This window comes from Cherax quadricarinatus, chromosome 34 (genome assembly GCF_038502225.1).
Source record: "Cherax quadricarinatus isolate ZL_2023a chromosome 34, ASM3850222v1, whole genome shotgun sequence".
In the NCBI taxonomy this organism is placed as follows: domain Eukaryota; kingdom Metazoa; phylum Arthropoda; class Malacostraca; order Decapoda; family Parastacidae; genus Cherax; species Cherax quadricarinatus.
The window spans coordinates 26,029,380-26,039,575 of NC_091325.1; positions in this window are offsets into that span (position 1 = coordinate 26,029,380).

Consider the following 10,196-nt stretch of genomic DNA (forward strand, 5'->3'; position numbering starts at 1 on the left):
TACGCTGTCAACTGTGGGCCAGAGTCATCTGATGCTGTTTAGTGGGACATTACATGAAGAAAAGGTTGGAGTGTTACACTGAAATGGGCCAGGACCGTAGTGTGACACTTAGGGAAGTATGATGGAGTGGAACACTGAGATATGCTACAGGACCATAGTGGAACACTGAGAAGAAAAGGGTGTCGTGTGACACTGAAGATGGCCTGATTGTAGTGTACATTGAATAGTGTCATGTGACTGGCCTCGACAAAGACGCTATGCGGGTAGTGTGACGCAGAGACAAGGGTGTCAAGTGTGGCACGGTTGTGAAAGTGTGTATTACACGGAGAAAAGGGTGTCAAGTGACACGGTGGAGAAAGAGCGTCACAACTCGGATAAGTGTCGTGAGAAACGCAGTTGATTATAATTTATTATTATACAAATGTTATTTATAATTTATTATTTTAGCATAGATATATATATTATTTTAAGATGCTAATAATTTATTATTGTAACATGTAGATATATTTTAAATACCTCCTAGACCAAAGATTGTTTTTATATAATATTAAAGATTAATTGATTTTAATGTGTATATATGTATCCCGAACTCTTTATTACAAAATGAGTAAAACTTACCATCTTTAAAAATTACTTTTTTTGTAATACAGGAATAGTATCGATAGATGTAAGGAGAGAAGGACTGTGAGCTTGGCTAGCATTCTGGACAGTGATGATGCGTGTACCGCTCTTGAGAGCATGAAAGGATATATCTGTACCAACATGGCATAGGAGCGCCTTGCCAATACTATGGTCAGAAAGATAGGCAGTAGAGGAAGTCGGTCTTAGAGTAAAAAACTTAGTTCATTGTGTATTTTTAAACATAGCATGTAAGAGAGGAGTGTGTGATGTGCCGGCCTTTTCTGAGTAGAATGAGAAGAAAGCGAAGAAGTATCATCATGTAACTGTCTTTGGCGTTTAGGTGTGGGACCGGAGTTGGTCAGACGTGGGACGGGCAGGCGATCCGAAAATTACCGCACTGTAGAGGAAGAAGCCTGAAGCATAGTCAAAGAAGAGCAGAGGTCAGATGTATCAAAGGAATCAGTTGGGATCCCGGTACCTGGAGCAGCACCAGCATGAGGTACAGGGGCTTTAGAAATGCCCAATGAGTGGTCAAATAACGAGGCAGGGTCAGAACAGAGTGCGATATCAGGAAAGGGCCTGGGGGGAGCAAGTTCATGGATTTGGGACTCTATGTTTTTTTACAAAAAATGAAAAAAGAAAAAAAGAAACGAAAAGAAAAGAAGTGGGGAACGTGGAGGAATAGCTCCTAGGAGGCAAAAAAAAAATGTGCCGTAAATCTCCCTCTATGCCCAAGAGGACCGCAGCACCGCAAGTAGTGCGGATGCAACATGGAACCCATACCACACCCTACCCTTCATACCAGTAAACCAGCAATCTGTGATAGCAACCTCGCATCTCCTGAGCCACCTTAGTGGACAAAAGAGAGGGCACATGTGCAACTCTTGGGTATCTTTATTGAGAAAACGTTTCGCCACAAAGTGGCTTCATCAGTCCATACAAAGGAGAATCTTGAAGAACAGGAGGAGAATGAGGTGATCAGTCCCTCAACCTTGAGTCGATGTGGTCAGTCCATCAATCTTGAATAGAATACGGCATACGTGCGGAGAAGGAGCTTATAAACCATTGGTAGGAGAGGTGCAGCAGTCATGGGTGGTGTAACATTTGTTCAATGTGGAAGTAGGTCGTGCCCAAGAATTAGGCAAGCGAAGAATTCCCAAGTATTAAGATCCCAAGAAGTTGCAGTGTCTGACAGGTTTGTAGATGAATGGTTCAGAGAACCGACATGTTGATAAATTAGACACATGTGCAACTCTTGGGTATCTTTATTGAGGAAACATTTCGCCACAAAGTGACTTCATCAGTCCATACAAAGGAGAATCTTGAAGAACAGGAGGAGAATGAGGGACTGATTACCTCTCCTACCAATGGTTTATAAGCTCCTTCTCCGCACGTATGCCGTATTCTATTCAAGATTGATGGACTGACCACATCGACTCAAGGTTGAGGGACTGATTACCTCATTCTCCTCCTGTTCTTCAAGATTCTCCTTTGTATGGACTGATGAAGCCACTTTGTGGCGAAACGTTTTCTCAATAAAGATACCCAAGAGTTGCACACGTGTCTAATTTATCAACATGTCGGTTCTCTGAACCATTCATCTACAAAAGAGAGGGCGCCCAGATACCCGCCACAAAGCATACCTCCTTAGGCCACCACCCCTCGAAATCCGACAGGCAGCCTCCAGAGACACCTGTCACCCGAAAGACACTCAAAGCCACCCCCCGGGAGACCGGAGAGGAATTGGGACACCTCCAGGTGATCCAGATTCCACGGCAAACTACACCACCGCCACGGACCTCAACGGAATGGGATGGACCACGGTACCTACCTAGGAACTTGAGCGCCTGTGGGAAGAATCCCAAAGACTGAAAATAGGAAGGGAATAGGGGAGGGATGGGGAGGAGGAGGAGGAAAGGGAAAGAGGGGGGATGAGGAGGATGGGATAGGGAATGGGGGACTGGAGGGTAATTAAGTTCGGTCTGAGGAAGGAGACCAAAAGGTCTAATTCCTCAGAACAAGAGCCTCTTCAGTGCGCCAAGAAGCCCCCCTTGAAGAGGAGTGGTAGCAGTAATAGTAGTAGTACTAGTAGTAGCAGTTAGTAACTGCATCAGTAGTATCATTAGTTTCGATGGTATACAGTACCGAAAGTGGTAGTAATGTACATTACAGAAATATTCTTCAAATATAGTCGACTCCTTGGATCATCGCTAGACCACCAACATGCCATCATGTGCCATCAAATGCTCTAAATTCAAATTCAAATTCAAAAGTTTATTCTCTATAAGGATTACAATGCTGAGTTTACAGAATTTGGTTGTGTGGTATAGATAGGTTTACTAATTGTTGCTGCCCCTGTTTCGGAATAAAGATTCTAACCGTTGCACACGTGTTATACTTATCTACTTGTCGGTATTGCATATTCTTATTATACTGATACCTGTCTTAACACTGCAACACAACGGTTCTTTGGTACAGAGGACATCTGCAGCTTCATTGCTAGTTATGAGAGAGAAAAAACTATACAACGGGCAGGGATAGAACCCGCGATCAGAGAGTATAGTTTGTTTGCAATCGTGTCATTACGATTGCGCGATTCATGAGAGAGAAGAGTTGGAATTAAGAACCTGCCTTGCATGAGCCAGTAGACAACTCGCACTTAGAAGACTTAAAAACATATGACGACTTTTCGGAGTGAAGGCCAATGAAGGGCTAATTCATCTCCCTATACCCATCGATGTCTTTTTTAATATTATTCGCTTTGCGTGGACTCCAACTCTTTTCGCTCAAAGTCAGTTTTATTCCCAAGCCATCGGAGATGTTCTTGGTTCTCCTATATCCCCTGTTCTTGCTAACCTTTATTTGAAGTATTTCGAAACTGTTCTATTGTTCTACTGATGTGCTCCTTTCTCACTGACTTCACTATGTAGATGTTGTCTTTGCTCTTTGACCGCATGACTTTAGTCTCTTCCAACCATTTCTCGATGCTCTTAACAATGTTGCTCCTTCAATCAAATTCGAACTGAATGGAAATCTAATCCACTACTTCCTTTTTAATAAAGTGCGTATCCATCGCTGGGCGACAGACTTTATTTTCCGATGTGGTGGTGCGAGTGCTATACACAAAGATTAGGATGACCGCTCATTAGGCAAGACCGGAGTGAATGGATGTTTTGCATTGACGTCTCTGGTACCACTACTCGTTGGTCATCTTACAAACTTGTCCAGTATAGAGTGCAATTCATAATTTTGTTCAAGGTAGGAAAGGACCTACCATAGGCAGAGTGGTATTGGTTCAATTTATTGGAAGCTTAGTCATGTAAAACAAGAACGACTAGGCACAGGTTCACTCCACCAGACACTGAGCGTAATGGATATTTTCGGCCTGAATAATGGATCAGGCGCCAGGTGTCATGAGAGACATCAGAATGGTAACCAGCAGTCGGTGTGCTTATCAGTAATACAGTTCTGTTGAAGGGAAGGTCCACAATTGGACCTGGGATGGCTGGAGTGTAGGTGGACTCGACTGACGAGTGGTTGATTAATGTCAGTCAAAGTAGAACCTCCATGTATCGACAATATGTAACTTACGGTGTAAATTTATCAAAGTTATTGCAAAGATTGCAGCACCTTTTGTCTTATTTAAAGGGTAAGAGCATAAAATTTATGCAGAGCTAGAATGTGAAGAAGCTTTTAAAACTTTTAAGCAAAAATTTTTTTAGGCTCCTGTGTTAGTCACTGTAAAATTGAAGAATTGCACACAAATTTGAGTAGTCGGTCTACAGGTGCTGTTTTAATGCAGAAAAGGGATACAAATTTACAGGTTATAGGTATTTCTCTAATAAATAAAACTATACAGAGGATCGTTATTCAGTTACAGACAAAGAGGTACTGACATTTATCCAAGCATTTATATTTTTCCATCATTTCCTTTGGGGAAACAGATCATCACTGCTTGATTTATGTTTAACTATAGTCCCAGAACGAGTAGATATATAAACCATACCCCCGGCCGGGATTGAACCCGCGGTCATAGATGGTTTATTTGCAATCGTGTCATTACGATTTCTTAAGTCGAGTAGATATATGACTGAGAGGAGAGATTACAATTTTTTGATAATATAAGAAAGGTATTTGTCATAGAGTACCAGACACTTTGAGTAGACCAACTGAACAGATAGGAACAGTAATGAACTGACAGGTAAGAAGAATAGAAGTATTCAATCTTTTAAGAGATAAATTGATAAGGGAACAAAGGAAAGAAAGAATCCCAGTGGAAAGGAATGAGTTCTTATTTTGACTGTAAATCTATGACAAAGAAAGTACCTTCATTTCATCACTACCACCACCATCACCACCACCACAACCACCATCACCACCATAACCACCACAGCCAACACTACCACCGCCATCACCGCTACCACCCTCACCACCGCCACCACCGCCATCACCATCACCACCACTATTGCCACCATCTTCACCACCACCATTACCACCACCACCAGCAATACTACCACCATTCTTACCACTACCACTTCCACAACCACCACCTCCTGCACCACCACCATTACCAACACCACCACCACCATTAGCACCATCACCACCACCACCAATATTACCACCACCACCACCAACACCACCGCCTCCACCACTACCAACATCACCATTACCACGACGACCACCACCACTACCATCACCCTCCTCACCACCACCACTACCACCTCCATCACCACTACCACTACTTCCACCATCTCCAAAACCACTAGCACCACCACCATCAGTAATACCACCACCATGACTACCACCACCATTGCCAGAATCACCACCACCACCATCAGCAACATCACCTCCACTACCATCATAATCAATAATATCACCACTAGCACCAACGCTTCCAGCTTCACCACCACCACCAGTATCAATAATGCCACTGCTAGCACCATCACCACCACCACTGCCTCCATCACCACCATCAATAATACCACCACCACTACCACCAACACTTCCAACTTCACCACCACCACCACCATCAATAATACCCCCACTAGCACCAACACTTCCAACTTCACTGCAACCACCACTATCTCCACCACCGCCATCAATAATACCATCACTAGCACCACCACTGCCACCATCACCACAACTACCACAATCATGTATGCGAATCTGTAACCCATAATAACATATATATCGCCGATACATGAAATTGTCAAGTCGAACCTCCGTTCGGTGATCTAGTGAAAATCAGTCTTGGAAATGGTCAATAATAAATAAAGTAGAGAGCACGTGCGCATATTATTTGCTCTAAAAGCCTTCACTAACCATGATTTAAAGTGTGATGGAAACTGAATAGTGCATTCTGAACTTATAAACGAAAACTAGTTAAAATTATTTCTATAATTTTAAAATTATTTCTATAATTTTAAAAGGGGTGAACCGGTAAGCCAATGGAAGGGCTCGGTCAGATGACCAAGAGCTCCGGCTGTGGGGTATCATGTGACTGAGACCCGCGTCAGGAAACAAACCTTACCTAACCTAACCTAACCTAACCTTACTTAACTTAACCTAACCTAACCTTACCTAACTTAACCTTCATATATAGAAGTATAAATAATAGAAGTCCTCAGGTTGTTCTTCAACTCTATATATCCTTGGTTAGGCCTCATTTAGATTTTGCTGCTCAGTTCTGGTCACCGTATTATAGAATGGATATAAATGCTCTGGAAAACTTACAAAGGAGGATGACAAAGATGATCCCGTGTATCAGAAATCTTCCCTATGAGGATAGACTGAGGGCCCTGAATCTGCACTCTCTCGAAAGGCGAAGAATTAGGGGGATATGATCGAGGTGTATAAATGGAAAACAGGAAAAAATAAAGGGGATGTAAATAGCGTGCTGAAAATTTCCAGCCATGACAGGACTCGCAGCAATGGTTTCAAGTTGGAAAAAATCAGATTCAGGAAGGATATAGGAAAGCACTGGTTTGGTAATAGAGTTGTGGATGAGTGGAACAAACTCCCGAGTACAGTTATTGAGGCTAAAACGTTGTGTAGTTTTAAAAATAGGTTAGATAAATACATGAGTGGGTGTGGGTGGGTGTGAGTTGACCTGACTAGCTTGTGCTGCTGGGTCTGGTGCAGTGCTCCATCCTTGAGTGGAGATGACCAGGCTGGGTGGGTCATTGGGATAATCCGGGGGGTGGGTCATTGAGTTAATCCGGGGGGGAAACATGGACCTGCTCCGCTTGGGTCAGTAGGCCTGTTGCAGTGTTCCTTCTTTCTTATGTTCTTATGTTCTTAACCTAACCTAACCTAACCTAACATAACCTAACATAACCTAACCTAACCTAACTTAACCTAACCTAACTTAACCTAACTAAACCTAACCTAATCTAACTTAACCTAACCTAACCTAACTTAACCAAACCTAACCTAACCTAACCTAACCTAACCTAACCTAACCTAACCTAACCTTACCTAACCTAACCTAACCTAACCTAGATGAAGATTGAAACACTTTATTCAGGAAACGTTTCGCCACACAGTGGCTTCATCAGTCCAATACAAAGAGGAAGGCGTAAGGAGAGGAGGAGTATGAGGTAATCAATCCCTCAGCCTGGAGTCGATGAGTTCAGTCCATCAGTCTTGTAGAATGTACAGCATAGGGCCGTAGACGTGGCTTATATACTGTAGTGAGGTGAGGTGAAGCAGGCGGAGGCGGGGTCATAGTGGTACCATCCACTAGTCGAAGTAGGTCTTCGTCCAAAGGTTGAACAAGTGTTGAAGAATTCTTTGTAACAAGATCCCATGATGCTACAGTGTCTGACAGTTGTGATGAATGGTTTGAAAAACCGACAAGTTGAAGACTGAGACACTTATGCAACATATGGGAATCTTTATTCAGGAAACTTTTAGCCACACAGTGGCTTCATCAGTCCAATACAAAGAGGAAGGCGTAAGGAGAGGAGGAGTATGAGGTAATCAGTCCCTCAGCCTGGAGTCGATGTGTTCAGTCCTCTTTGTATTGGACTGATGAAGCCACTGTGTGGCGAAACGTTTCCTGAATAAAGATTCCCATATGCTGCATAAGTGTCTCAATCTTCAACTTGTCGGTTTTTCACTAACCTAACCTAACCTTACCTAACCTAACCTAACCTTACCTAACCTAACCTAACCTAACTTAACCTAACCTAACCTAACCTAACCTAACCTAACCTGAACGAAAACTTTACCTGCCATCGCATCGCGAAGTATTTAAGGATTCACTCAGCTCAGGAAATTTAAAATGTTACATAAACGCGAATTTTCAATATTTTCATTCAACTTCACTGTCTTAGTCACTCCTCTTCCTCTCCACGCTAAAGTTAACGAAATATTTGTTAATATTCCCATGACTCATTTGTGTTAATAACTTACAGCTGTGCCTTCGTGTACCTGAAGTTGCATCTTTACCGAAGAAACGTTTCGCCACACAGTGGCTTCATCAGTCTTATACAAAGCAGGAAGGTATAAGGAGAGGATGAGTTTCAGGTAATCAGTCACTCAGCCTGGAGTCGGTGTTTTCGGTCCATCACTCTTGTAGAAAGTACTTATATATGGCTTATATACCGTAGTCACCTGACTACAGCATATAAGCCACTGCTAGTCTGCTACGGCCCTGTGCTGTACTTTCTACAAGATTGATGGACTGAACACATCGACTCCAGGCTGAGGGACTGATTACCTGAAACTCATCCTCTCCTTATACCTTCCCGCTTTGTATAAGACTGATGAAGCCACTGTGTGGCGAAATGTTTCTTCAATAAAGACTCCCATATGTTGCATAAGTGTCTCAATTCTTCAACTTGTCGTTTTCAAAACAATTCATCACAAGAAAAAAATTACTTAGCATTTTTTAAGATAGTTCAATATAATAATAATAAAAAAAGGATTACAAATTAAAAAAAAATTGCAATGACAAATTTGCCCGGACAAAAACCACAGTTAATGGGCTCTACTCTGTCCATAAGGTACTTCACTAATTAAATACTGGAGCCAAAATTTATCACAAATTTACTTGTAAAATGGTCAGATCTCCTACACACTTGTTAAATTTTTTATACATTTTCCGATGTTTTAATGCATTTTGCAATGTTTTTGTTAAGAAAATCCTCATCATGTATTAGATAATTAACAATACCTTATTATATCATCACAAAATAATCACATGTCTGAGATGTGTGATGAAATTATTCTTGATGGGGCAAAGAACTATTATTATAGTTTGCCTCCGGCTAGAAAAAGAGTTGAAATCATGAACCTACTTTCTTATCATTCAAATATTACCTTAATTAGGTTAATACCTACTTACATGGGACTATTTACATGTCACATATTACGGAATCATATTTTTACGAGAGTAGTTTGTAATTACGCTTTACAAGACAATACGGCTACTCTAAGAGACTTGATAAAAGCGGGAAGGAAAGGGGAAGCCATTAAAGCATCACTCCTTGTGGGAAGGAGGAAGGGGAAGGGGATAAAACTGTATAAGTTGGAAGTGAGGACTGCGATCACTCCAGTTTATGCTACTGGTATAAAGAAACACGCCCAGTGCTTCTACCCTCGCCGGGAATCGAACCCAGACTCTCGTCGTGTGAAGTGAGACCTATGTTTCTGGAGTTATTCTTGTAGTTTACGATTTTTGAACAATTGTGCGTTGCTTTTGCGTTTTTTATGAGCCTCTGCACTCTGTTCATAACACTATGGAATTCAGTTAATGTTGCAATATCCTGCCAGTTTATCTTAAATCTTTTTAGCCATTAGTCCCTGCTGGGAATGAGTTGGATAACTTTGGTCACAAGGCACATGCACGAGCCAATTGTTCCTAGAGTCTGATTCTCATTTTCCCACAGAGAACTTCGAAACTTGAATCCAGTAAGGATAGGATGTTGTATAGTCATGAGCAAAATAAAACCGAAATGATGGAGGAGGTTACCTGGAGGTTACCTGGAGGTTCTTCCGGGGATCAACGCCCCCGCGGCCCGGTCCATGACCAGGCATCCTGGTGGATCAGGGCCTGATCAACCAGACTGTTACTGCTGGCCGCACGCAGTCCAACGTACGAGCCACAGCCCGGCTGATCCGGCACTGACTTTAGGTATCTGTCCAGCTCTGCACGCAGAAATCACTCCCTACGAAAGTAAAAGACTGGGCAGGCGATGCAAATTACCCCCAATTAAAAGTAGGGGCGCCATTGGTACACTAAGAGAAAACACCATAAGAGTCCGGGGCCCAAGACTGTTCAACAGCCTCCCATCAAGCATTAGGGGAAATTTTGCTGTATAGTCCTTGTGGCTTAGCGCTTCTTTTTGATTATAATAATAATAATAATCTCTCTTGAAGGCAGCCAGGGGTTTATTGGTAATTCCCCTAATGCTTGATGGGAGGCTGTTGAACAGTCTTGGGCCCCGGACTCTTATGGTGTTTTCTCTTAGTGTACCAATGGCGCCCCTACTTTTAATTGGGGGTAATTTGCATCGCCTGCCCAGTCTTTTACTTTCGTAGGGAGTGATTTCTGCGTGCAGATTCGGGAC